The following is a 13,029-nucleotide window of genomic DNA, read 5'->3' as shown; positions in this document are numbered from 1 at the left end:
CCTAAAAAATGTCTTCGTAAAAAAGCTTGACATCTAAAAGAAGTTTCATCTAAGCAGTTTTTTAGACTTAAGACATTGACTAGCCCTCTATTAGCTCTGCTAACGCTACGCTTGTATACGGCTAGAAAACTTCTGAGGTAGAACTTTTCTAGAATTTTTTTAGACGTTCCTTTTTTTTCCGAAAAAGGTGCCTGGATTATTTTACGCATTTGAAGACTGATTTTAGTGCTGCCTGTAAACCCTCTAAAGCTTTAAAAATGTTATAGCTCATTTTTCTGGTATACACCACTCAAAAATGAACTCAAAGCTGATTTGCAATGACCTGAACACTGAGCCCACATTTCAAGGGATGTATGGCTGTAGTAATCAACCATAAATGCATGTGCTAGCACACTTTTCAGTCACTGTGTTACTGTTTATTGAATCCAGTGCATACACCCCCACACACACCAGGAAATTAATGTTAGAAGCCACGGAGGAGGTAGCTTCACTGGTTTGGCTGACATTACAACGGTAAGCACTTGGATGGCGGGAAAGTGTTGAGCAGCAACAAATTGTTAAATCAAAAATTAATTCGGCACCGGGCCTTGTTGCTGTGATGTGGATGGCAGTGAAGAGCTCGCTAGGTGTTCCAAAAATCGCTTTTCTTGCAAGGAGGATGCCAACTAGATGGTAACAAGGGGAAGTCAAATCCAGCTCTGTTCAACAGCCTGCAGAAGTGAAAAATATTAGATTCCCCAAAAGCACAGTCAGTCAGGTGCATGTAGAATGGCCAGTGAGGAGTCGGAAGCAAATAAGACCAGGAAATGGCAAGGAGTGATGGCACAGGCAATAACATAAGCTTGCTAAAAACATAGATGCATATGATGGCATTACAAGTGGCATTTCAGCAGAGTGCTACGGTTCACCATAAACTCAAGAAGTCAATCACTGTGGAGGCCTTTAACAGAAGCAAAATTCAAACAGCGTGCATGGACACTGAAAGCCAAGCAGTCAATAGCAAGTGCACTGCCTTACTGTGATGCACACTGTACTCACAGAACCTCCTAAGCTGCATCTTGCAAACAGGCATTCTCTTACCGGCAAGATGCGGCTGAATCAAAAGTGGTTGATGGTTGACATCTTGCACCGTCGCACGAAAACACAGCAGAGATTCTGCTGCCCTGGTAATACCTGCATCACTTCAGTACACACCAGAGATGGGTTAAATCTTGGACCTTACTTTGACAGCCACACAGGGGCACATTTGAAAGATAAGACAAATAAAAGTGCGTGTGTATAAGGTTTTTAACACTGCATTGCCAAACAAGCCCATTCTAATCTGTACGATGAAGCTCAAATAGCGGGCAAGAGATTACTTACACCACTGCACAAGAAGCATTAGTCCAGATGCTCACCTCAGAACTGAAACAATCTCCAGGCCAAGTCGTCTGAACAACCAAGTACAAGGTGCTGCGATTAATTTGCGTGAAACTAGACCAGGTCCTTGCTCCTCCGGCCAACAGTTGGAGTTCTAAAGGACAAACAAATAATGGGGCTTGTGGAATGATTAGCAAACAGCCTACACCTATACAAGAAATCATGAAGTGAAAGAAAAAGTGTCAGCTGCAAAGAGTGCTTTCCAAAACTTGAGGAGTTCAGCAGGCAAGGAGGACCTCTGAAAACCACTGTTGAACAGGCTGCACCCATAACGAAATGTACACAGTGAAGCAGGGACAACGCCAGCTGTGCACGGTGCAATGGTTTGCCAAAAAATAAAAGCAGCCATGCCTGCAAAGAGCCGTAGTACTTCACTGCACAGTCAAACAGCCTGCACACATACAGAGCAGCACCACTGAGTAAACTACCTTAGTGCAGGGCTCTCAATCGTAATGAAACAAAAGCTTGACAAGTCAGTGCAGTAACACACCCGGATTGTCAAGATTCTCTCGTTTCATTTTAATACTATGGGCGAATAACCAACCACAGACCTCAGGCAAATCACAAAGCTTGCAGCAGCTAGGCATACAAAAGGCCACATAGCAGAAGAAATAGCTCAGGGCAGTTCCGCACAAATGAACTAAAATTAGGCAATCACAGTTTTTCTACAAAGTATTCTCCCATATTTTCATCATGACCTGCAACAAAAACAGTCAGCAACTGTATTGCTTCAGTGGTTTGCTTAGTTTACGCATGCAGTCATTGAATGTCATGAAATCGATACAACTTCCACTTCATGATCACTTGTAAATTGTGGGGTTTACCGTACCGAAGCGACAAATTGACTTTGAGGTACGCCGTAGTGGAAGTCGCCGGGATAATTTGGACCACCAGCGGTTCTTTAAGATATGCTGACTTCGCACAGTACGCGGACGTTTTTGTATTTCGACTCCATCGACATACGGCCGCCGCGGCCGGCATCGAAAAACTTCCGACCTTGGGATCAGCAGCCGAACGACAATGCCACACAGCCGTCACGACGGGCCTCATGTTTACTTCGTGATAATTAATACTGCAGAGTCCTTTCCGCAGTTAAGATAACGAAAGCCTTTTTAACGCGAGTTTCACTGACGGCAATCACAGCAAGGAGAATTGGAGCACACAGGTGGCCAGAAGAGAGTCTTTAGCAAGAATTTTAATCATTATGTAGGAAACAATTCGCGTCTTATCAACCTACGCTTAAACAAAGCTGGTTGGTTTGAAGCTTTGTCACGTTCACTTTGTCACCGCCTTGGTAAAGAAAGCAACTCGCATGCGAGAGCAGCCTAGCTGTATCCACTTAACAAAAGCTCAAATACATGCAAATGCACTGTTTTAATGCATTCAACGCTGCACTTTGGTATGTAGAACACGGGCTGATACTGTTTTGTGATTTATAAACTAAAGGAGTGACACACTAGCCGGCCGTTCAATCAGGCGCGATAGTGGCTTTCCTACAGCAAGGCCGAGACTTTCACCACACAAGAGAAATGGAAGGTTACACACTTTTGCGGAAAACGAGGCTCACATCTCAGTGCAACACTGCTAGTAGACGGTACCGCAGAAAAAGGGGAAACTGCAAACTGCAGCGGCATGAAATGCCAACCAGCGAGCAAAATAGACCGCAGCGAAATGTGCAACCTACGAAGCATCCACTTCGCGCGCGTAGCTTTCGCTAGCGTCTGAAACGCCAAATGGCCAAATGAAGTACTAAATTTCTAAACGTAAATATAAACAAACCTTCAAAGAACCAAAAAAAAACAAACTAAATCTCATACTTTAATGTTAAACTAAGCACTTTCAGCTTCCATTAAGATTTATTTGTGCTTGAAACGGTTAAAACCACTTTGGAAAACTAGCTTGCATCGCCAGCATACACAGCGACACCAAGCACCAAGCTGCGGCGTGACTCAAGAAAGATTACTGCCTCCAAGATTCGCCCCCCCGAGACGATCGCAGCGGGTAATCTCGGAGGCCATGAAAAGATTGCGCACAAGTGAGCTCAGCGAAGGCGGCGGGCGCCTGACAATCCGCGTGCTGCCGCCGGCTAGCCGAGGCGTAACAGAGGCGTTTGCAACATGAAGGAAAATTTTTTTACTTGCGTAACTACCGTCGGCTTTCAGGAAAATTATATGTTACTTAAATTCAGCCTTACGAGTGGCGGGTTAGCTGTACTCGATGTGGAACGTGATTCGGGCTCCGTAGGAGAAAACGCGCTGTCATTGTTCGAGTACAAAGAGCGGACTTTGCACCGGCGCGCCTGCTCTTCGAAATGTCAAGCAGGAGAACCATCTAATTTACGTGCCGTGATTTACAGCATGTTTAATCCACGGCGGCAACTCTCTGCTGATTGCTATAGCGCGTCTCCTTGACGTGGTCTTAAGTTCCACGTGTTAGAAACGTCTAGAAAACATCTCACTACAAATGTTTCACGGAAGTTTCACAGCAAACGTCTTACTGCACATGTATAAGAGACGTCGCAGAGTAAACTTCTTGTCGACATCTATGAGACGTTTGAACGCAGCGCAAGACGTTTGTAGTCATTTGGAGCTGTTCCGAGAAGTTTGTAAGACGTTTTGTGTTTCGTGGGAAGTGGCATTCGCTTAACGTGTCATTTGCGCACTCGCACACGATGAGCTTCAGTGACACTCGCTTCAGAACATACTTCCCTCGTAGTGAGTTTGCTGGGCTAACTCCACTTGGTCTGGCAAGGCGAGTGCGTAGCCTGAACAGCAGTTCTCCGACATTCAGAAATTTTGTTTTGGGAATTAAAAACCTCCGTTTCATTTCCTTGGTAGCGCCTTTTAATGAAACCATGTTTTAATTCATATGCAAATAAAAATAATGCGCACACTTGAACAGCTACTCCCGCTTTGCAGATGACGACCCCCTTCCGAGGTAGGCCTGATGAGTCCACAGGGTATGTGTACTGAATTTCGGCGATTCTGGAGAGCGAATTCTCTAGTTTCAGCGAACCCAAATGGACAGCGAGTGTAGTTTTACCAAAAGTGATCGGAAATCGACTGTCGGTTCCTTTACAGGACGCGCATGCGCTGAACGGGAAGCGCCGGTGGAACTCAGACTGCCGCTCAGTGCTTTCGGCAGCTGGCAACAATCGCTGCCGCCGCTTCTGGGTGGAAAATAAGGCCGCTTCAATGAATGCGAATGGTAACCGAATATGTTTCTGCGTAAACTGATTCAAAATGAGCTACTCTTCTTATCGGAGAAAGGAACGATTACCGAGAAGCGCCGGTCCTACGCCATATCAGCAACCAGGCTACCAAGTGTTTCCCAGCGTGCAGTCGCATCGGCGCTTCCTACAGAGTTGTCGAACTTTGTAAATAAGCAAGAGTACAACCGGTACAACAGTGAGATTAATTAAGATAAGTGATGCGCAGCTAGTGTATTATGTCATGCAAACGAGCAGTAGCAGTTTGTACACAGCGACGTAAACAACAGTACAGGAGTCCAGTCGACCTCACCTGTGCATTTCTGGGGAAATTTCACGCTTATACAGGTAATGTTCAGTCATGTACTATGGTCTTCAAGCACTCATTTAGCGTGTGCACAAAATATTCGCTAACGAGAAGCAAAAAAAGCGAACAACACACATGAAAATATTGCATCTCCGAATGATTGTCTTTGGCTTCGTCAGTGACGAGCCGCAATTGGACTACTTCACTTTAGGCCTGTTTTTTAGGCTTTTTTTTGTTCTCAATCTACTTCCCTTTCCGTTAAGTCCTTTCTCCTTGTGACCATGCTTGGTTTAGCCGTTGTAATTGTATATGCACTCAAGTTGTTTCCATAGGGAGTTTTAATATAACCTCCTTGCCATAGGGCGAGTGGATGGTAATTACGATTGTTCTCTCCAGCCTCACTCTACTTCAATTGTGTATGCAGTTTTGTAACTTTTGTGCGTTCAGTGAATTTGTTTTGTCTTTCCTTTCTGCCTTATAACAAGCTAATTCCATGTGCTCTATTCACTCTGCAAGGGTGGAATTTCATTGATCAGGGCGTATTGTGTACTGTGTTTTCTTTTTTTAATACGCAATACCACTTATGGGGTCACTACACGTGCAGCCGGCCGGGAAGGCGAGCTTCCGTGCCAGCTATGGGCGGGCGTTCTCGTGTCCCCAACCCGTGGCGTAAAATCACAGCCACGGCGGGTTCGGACGAAGCAGGCAACGAACAGAGTACGCTAGGAAACCGTTTATTAACCTAGCGCAAGGCAAAGCACACTGCGGAAGAATGTTCTATCCGATAATATAAGGTTCAGTAGCTTAACAAGTCGTCGTCGACCGGCGTTGGGTAGTCCGGGAGGCGCGGGCAGGCAGGGCGTCGGCTGGGCAAAAACGGCAGTAATACCGCGGCGAGAAGAAAGCTTAAGAGCCCTTCCCGCCGCGCGCGGCTCCCTTTTTAACCCCTACGACATGGCCACCCCCTTGGGCAACCGGTTACCTCCAAGGAGAGTCGTTCACCCCGTCCCTAAGACGCCAAGGCGTAGGCGTGAAGTCACGTCCGAGCTGGGAGTGAGGAGAGTGGCCGGGTGCCCCCTCTCCCCACGCACTGCGGCACGCGCTTTCGTCGCGTGACGCGGCGCGGGGGCGATGAAGGATATTTGTATATCCCACATCCTCCCCTCCTTAAGAAGCCTCCCGAACAGAGAAGTAGGCGCAACGTTACTTAATCTTCTCCGCCATCCAGGGGTCGAAGGTCTTCGGCTCCCGTACACTTGTTGCCGTCCGCGCCACGCCCGTACCGATCAGCTGGTCCGTAGGTTTGGCCACCCGCGAGATGGTGATGCCGATGCCAGACGTTAGCTTGCCACCTGTCGCCGTCCTCCGAGCACGCGCGACTGCGCCGCTCCGGTCAAGGTGGTTGACCGCCTCCGTGGCAACGGCCGAGAAGGCTTGGAGGCTGCAGGTTCGTGGCTGCGCCGCCCTGAGATGCTGTGTCAGGCGACTACAGTGGCGAGGGCCCCGGTTGGGCTGCCCTGGCATGCCTGGTTAGCTGGCGAGCGCCCTGGGTTGAGGTGGTAATAGGGCCACGGCTGCGCTCTCTGTGTTTTGACCAGCTTGTTCTTGGGTAGGCGGGTGTAGCGGCGTACAGTCGGCAGGCGTTAGGCAGGCGGTTAGCTCCGATGCGGTGTGGCAGGTAGCAGGGGCGCCCAGGTGGCAGCAGGGTGGCGGCTTCAGGTCGCGGGCTGGGCGTAGCGGCGGGCCATGGGCGCGGCGCGTTGCCGAAGCTGGATGGTGGCTTGTTGGCGGTAGTGGTGAACGATGTCGTTCTGATGTGCCCTGCTTCTTTTCCATCTGCGCTGAAAAAGGCCAACACAGATGTAGCCAACTCCCGCAGCGCGTGCTACGTAGCTGTACGGCCGTCACGAGAGTCATGAGGGTTAACGCAAGTAAGCCTTACGTAACATCGATCGGCATGAGCGGCCCGTACGTTCATGCATCTAACGAGACTGCGTGTCGGCCTGCGCCCTCGCTCTAGTCCGCGCAGGCAGATTTTATTTCTGCCTACGGCGCAAGTTATAGCGGGACGCGGAGTTCGCCGGCTGATCGCAGCGCTCGTTTTCCGATTGCGGCGCGGATCGGGCTGTGTCCTGGACCCACTCATCTCGCTGCACGTAACGTTTCAAGTCGCATACGGGCACCGGTCCGCCTGTCGGTTTCGACCGCAAGTCCTCGAGCCTGTAAACGAGCGAGAAAAGCTTCTCTCGCACGCGAAACGGCCCGATCCATTTCGGTGCCAACGAGGCCGCGAACTGTCTGCTAGCATCGCTCAGAACGTGTTGGCGCCGAAGCACCAGATCGCCCACTTCGTAGTGAACATCTCGGTGCGAGCGGTCGTACTGTGCTTTCTGCTGCGCCCTAGCAGTACTCAAGTTGCGGCGAGCCTTGCGTAAGGCCTCCGTCATTTTAGCGCGCAGCTGCGTCGCGTATTCAGCTCGTGCTGACTAAGCGACTGGCGTCTTCCTGCTGTCCGTTAGAACCCGGTCCATCGGATTTAGCAGCTCTCTACCCAGATTGAGAGAAGACGGCGCATACCCAGTCGAGCGGTTAACGGTCGAGCGAAAAGCGAACGCGATCTCCGGCAGGTAGAAGTCCCAATCTTTGTGCCTCTCAGAGTACGCGACAAGCATGTGCTTGATGTTGCGGTTCACCCGTTCCGTGGGGTTCGACTGAGCATGATAGGTGGTCATTTTCTTGTGCTTAATGCCGAGTGCAGCGCACGAATCTACGAACACATTCGCAGTGAAGTAGGACGCGTTGTCCGTTTTCAGCTGCTCTGGGAAACCGAACCTGGTGAATACGTCCATCAGCTTCTCCATGATCACTTGTGCCGTCAGCTTTCTAAGGGGAAAAAGTTCAACCCACTTGCTGAAGTGATCCGTGACCACCAGCAGGAACTTGTTCCTACTCGGTGTCGTGGGATACGGTCTCATGATGTCACACGCCGCGATTTGCCAGGGAGTCTGGCTGTTAATCGGCTGCATGAGGCCGGGCGGTCGTCCACCCCGGGGCTTCACGCATTGGCACACATGGCACGAACGGGCGTAGCGTGTTACGTCCCTTTTCATGCCAAGCCAGGTAGCAAAGCAACACAACTTAATGTAAGTCTTGGGGCCGCTTGTATGCCCAGCGATGCACGAGTCATGAAAGTAACTTAACAGTGCCGCTTTCAACACTCGCGGTATCACCACCTTGAACGCCTCGCTTGTGTCGTTCTCGGAGGGGATATACCTCAGCAAGACGCCGTCGGAATCCAGCAGATAAGAATCCAGCGCGCTCACAGCACTACCAGCTGTTTCCAGGCGCTCCGCACCGACAGCAAAACCAGCTGTCCCCGTGTGCGCGGCGGCCCGGCCCTCCGGCTACCGGAGCCCGTCGAACACTTTTCGACAAAACGAATCCATCTGCTGAGCTTCAAGCAACTCCTTTCTGCTGAACACAATCCCCACGGAACTCGCGTAGTCCACGTGGTTCACGCTCTCGCCCGGGGTCAACGGTCGGTCCGCGTCCCTTACATCGGCTACGGCTGGGGACAATCCCTCACTCTCTCTCTCTGTCGGGCGGTCGGTCGCGTGACCTTCCTCGCTCTGGACAGGCGCTCGCGAGAGTGCGTCAGCCACGGCGTTGTTCTTCCCTCTGCGGTAGCGCACGGTAAAGTTGTAACGCTGCAGCAACAGGGCCAAACGCGCCAGGCGGCCGCTCGGTTCGCTGAGTCGTCTCAGCCATGTGAGCGCCATTTGATCCGTCTCGATCACAAATGCCACCCCGTCGACGTTGTAGTCGAACTTCCGCAGAGCAAAAACTATCGCGAGACATTCCTTCTCTGTCACCGAGTAGTTTCTCTCTGCCGGCGTCAGTGAACGGCTCGCGAACGCTATCGGTCGGAGGACACCCTCATGCTCCTGAAGCAACACTGCTCATAAGCCCAGGTCGCTTGCGTCTGTTTGAATCACAAACTCCCTGTTCAGGTCAGGTAGCTGCAACTCAGCCGTGTCCGCGAGCACCTTGGTGAGGTTGCGCAGTGCAGCCTCTTGCTCGTGACCCCAACTCCAGTGCTCGCCCTTCTGCAAAAGCATTGTCAAAGGTGCCTACAGCGCTGTGCTATCTGGGATGAACTGACGATAAAAGTTCGCCATTCCCAGGAAGCGTCTGAGACCGGCTAGATCTGACGGCGACGGAATCTTCAGCAAAGCCTCGAGTTTATCCTCGCACGGCAGAATGCGGCCTTTGTCGATCGTGAACCCCAACAGTGTTATTCGGGTCGCGGCGATCTGCGCCTTCTTCGGGTTCAAAGTGATTCCCGCGGACCTCAGCCTCCCTAGGATGTCCCTCAAGTGGCGCAGGTGTTCCTCGAACTTTTGCGAGCACACCACGATGTCGTCTAGGTATGCGAGCGCGTGTTGCCACTTCGCATCTCCCAGAACACGGTCCATTAGGCGCTGATAAGTAGCGGGTGCTCCTACCAAGCCAAAAGACATTCTATTGAATTGGAAAAGACCTCTGTGACAAGTGAAAGCAGTTTTCTCCTTATCACGCTCATCCATTTCTACCTGAAAGTATCCGCGGCTAGAATCGAGCGTAGTAAAGTACTTCGCCCCACCTAGGTTCGACACTAGGGAAGAAATGGTTGGTAGAGGGTACGCATCCTTTCTCGTAACCTCATTCAGTCTGCGGCAGTCCACGCAAAGCCGATATGTATCGTCTTTCTTTGGAACTAAGACTACCGGGAAGTTAGACCTCTCCACAACGCCAGTGTCGATAAGTTCGTCTAAGGCGTCGTCTAGTGCTTTTCTCTTAGCCAAGCTAATTGGTCTAGGATTGCACTTCCACGGCAGTGCATCACCCATGTCTATTCTGTGTCTTACTAGTGTAGTGAGGCCAGGCCGGTCCGTGAATGTGGCGTTGAATTCGTAGAGGAGAGTAGACAAGCGTGCCTTCTCCCTCTCCGATACGCTGTTCACCTCCGACAACAAAGGGTGCATTGCCCTCCCTGGCACGGTAGAACAGATTTCTACCGCGACAACATTCTCTGTGGGCCCTCTCTCAGCGGCGACTGTCCGCCCGCATGCTTGTTTCCGGGCCGGCGGGGGTTATTTTCCACGGTCTCTCCCCGCTCGCTTCGCGTTCCGAGCCGTAATTAACTGCGAGGCCGCGGGCGCTTTCGCAAAAAGCTTCAAGGCGCCGGTGGTGCGCTCCCGATAGCCTCCGCTGGTTATGTCTATCACAATGCCTGTCTTGGCTAGGAAGTCTCGCCCAAGAATTACAGGAACGGATAAACAGGGAAGATGAACGAGGCGTTGTCGCCGCACGCGTCTTTCCCAGCGAACCACTATCCTAGCCGCACCGCTAGATCGCGCTGTGCCGCTCGCGAGGCGAAAAGTGGTATCGCACTTTCTCAACCGGATTTTGTTCTGGCGGAGATGGTTTAGCACCTCGTCACCGAACAAAGAAGCGCTTGCCCCTGTATCGAGTAACGCGGTGAATTTCTTTCGAGCTATCGTTAGCTCAATGAACGGCGCTGGTAAGTCAACAGAACTTCCTACGCGACATGCCAAAGGCACTAATAAACCGGGTTTCTCTGTGTACGCCGCGCGGGATCGAAGGTCGATCACCGGCGGCTGTGGCCGTTTCCCGACCGTGTTTGCTCACGGGCGGGGAGGCGGCCACAGTCGCGGGCGAAGTGCCACGGTTGGTCACACCTGTAGCAGCGGTTGCTCGGGCTCCGACGGGCTAGGCGCTGGTCGCCACGTTCCGGTCGGTCGTTTCGATCTCGATCTCGCGGTGCGGACGGTGGGGGCCGCTCGCGCGGCCACGTGTCGGCCTCGCAATCTCGGCTACGTGTGTTGCGCTCTGCGGCAGCGTGTGCTGTTCGCAACGCGTAGCTGAATGGGTCCAAAGCGCGGTCGGACAACTCCCAACCCCTCGGGACACGCTCGTCAGCAAATTGTGCTGTCGCTTCAGCTCTAGACGGACTACGCGCTGAGCTGCCATTCCACGCGCAGCGCGGCTCAAGTGACTGCGATGAGGGTGGTGGCGGCCGATACGCTCGCGCTGAGAGGATGTCTCCCTGAATGCGCTTCGCCTCAGCAGCTAGCTCGTCCAGGTCTCTAAACCTGCCTCCTCTCAGGTAGGCCGCGAAAGACGGGTGCGCTTGTCGTGTGACACGCTCAACTTTCTCCATGTTCGTGGCGCGAGGGTCAGCGAGGCGATACAGTTTGTCCATCGCTCGGACGTACTCTAACAAAGACTCGTCGGGGTGCTGGGTGCGCAGTTCCAGCTCTCTCCTCAAACGCCACTCGTAGTTAGCGGGAAAGAATTCGTCGCGGAAGCTTGCGCTAAACTCCTCCATTGTCCTCGCTCGGTTGCCGGTTAGTCGGTACCAGCGGGCCGCTTGCTCCGTCAAAGAGACAGGCACAACACGCGCGAGAAGTTCGGCGTCTGCGATTCCTGTCGCTTGCTGATAATGCAGCAGACGGTCGAGGTACTCATTAGCCCCTGTTCTGTCATGGTACCCCGTGTAGGTAGGTACGTCTATCCTAAGACGGGGTGCCTGGGCCGGGGCTTGCAAATTGTTTTGCAACATACCCGCTAAGCTCTGCACAACTTGCATCGCGTTCTGCAAGAGCACCTCGGATGACTGCGGACTAATGCCCCCGGAGTTGGGCGCAGCCGCTGATGGTGTCGAATGATGAGGCCTAAGTGTCCCATTGTTAGCACCACGGAGCGGCGAGGTGCCCTCCGTACCAGGCCTGAGTCCTGCCGACGCGCCCGGGAAAGCAACTCGGCTATTCCGCGTGGAACACTCAAGATTTACACCTTCCAAAGGCAAGTCAAGTAGGGAGCCCTGGCTCTGTGCCGCTAGCTCTGACAGCATGAACAAAGACTGGAAGTCAGGCCTATCAGCTGCCATCCTTTGTTAGCGCGTCGACAGTCGTTCGCTCCAACAAAGTACACTGCTCAATGCCTAGTTCGCCCCACGTTCGGGTGCCAAGATATGAGGTCACTCCGCGTGCAGCCGGTCGGAAAGGCGAGCTTCCGTGCCAGCTATGCGCAGGCGTTCTCGTGTCCCCAACCCGTGGCGCAAAGTCACAGCCACGGCGGGTTCGGACGAAGTAGGCAACGAACAGAGTACGCTAGGAAACCGTTTATTAACCTAGCGCAAGGCAAAGCACACTGCGGAAGAATGTTCTATCCTTACCAAGTCGACGTCGACCGGCGTTGGGTAGTCCGGGAGGCGCGGGCAGGCAGGGCGTCGGCTGGGCAAAAACGGCAGTAACACCGCGGCGAGAAGAGAGCTTAGAGAGCCCTTCCCGCCGCGCGCGGCTCCCTTTCTAACCTTTTTTTTAATTTAGGAATACTGCAGACTCCTTCCGTAGTCCAAGCAGGAGTGGGAAACACACATGAATAATACCAAAAATACAAAATGAGGTCAAAGAAAAAGGTCATACATTCAAACTTTTCAAAGCAGCAATGAATTCCACTTCGTCAGGAGAATCGACAACATTCTGAGGCAGCTTATTCCAGTCGGACACAGTCGTAGGGAAATAGGAATAATTAAATGAATCGATGCAAGCCTGGTATTGTTTTAAGATTTTCCCGTGGTTAAACCGTGTGTTAGCTCGAGGTGCAGGGGTAAGGTAGAGAGTCTTGTTTATTTTTGCTTATTATTGTACAGGAGGTACAAGAACTTAAGCCTATATTCTGTGCGTCTGGATTGGAGGGTCTGAAGATCCAAGAGATTAATCATCTTTGTTACGCTATCTGTTCGTCTGTAGCGGTTGCAAATAAAACGGACGGCCATTCACTTTACCTTTTCCAACTTATCTATATTTGTTTTGGTGTAGGGGTCCCATATGCATGACGCATACTCCAAAATCGGTCTAACCAGGATTTGTATGCAGTGAGCTTCACCTGTGTTGGGGCTGTCGCCAATTTTCTTCGAATCCCCCATAAGGCCTTACGTGCGGTACAACATATGTTGTCAATATGTTTGTTCCAGGTTAAAGTTGATGTTATTGTGACTCCTAGATATTTTACAACTGATACTTCGTTA

The 13,029-nt window shown here is 51.7% G+C and overlaps 1 long non-coding RNA gene across 1 annotated transcript; it reads right to left on the bottom strand.

The window, feature by feature from the left end:
- Positions 1–401: 401 nt before the first annotated feature.
- Positions 402–12,232, bottom strand: LOC149324905 (uncharacterized). The gene is made up of 2 exons (XR_016286639.1): positions 12,175–12,232; positions 402–1,513 (listed from the first exon to the last, which is right to left on the bottom strand). It is a non-coding gene; the product is annotated as an uncharacterized LOC149324905 (long non-coding RNA).
- Between the last annotated feature and the right edge of the window lie 797 nt (positions 12,233–13,029).

This window comes from Amblyomma mixtum, unplaced genomic scaffold, assembly GCF_055824585.1.
Source record: "Amblyomma mixtum isolate Tamu unplaced genomic scaffold, ASM5582458v1 scaffold_12, whole genome shotgun sequence".
NCBI lineage: Eukaryota > Metazoa > Arthropoda > Arachnida > Ixodida > Ixodidae > Amblyomma > Amblyomma mixtum.
The sequence above is the reverse complement of the archived record's forward strand: the minus strand, read 5'-3'. Positions and strand labels throughout refer to the sequence as shown.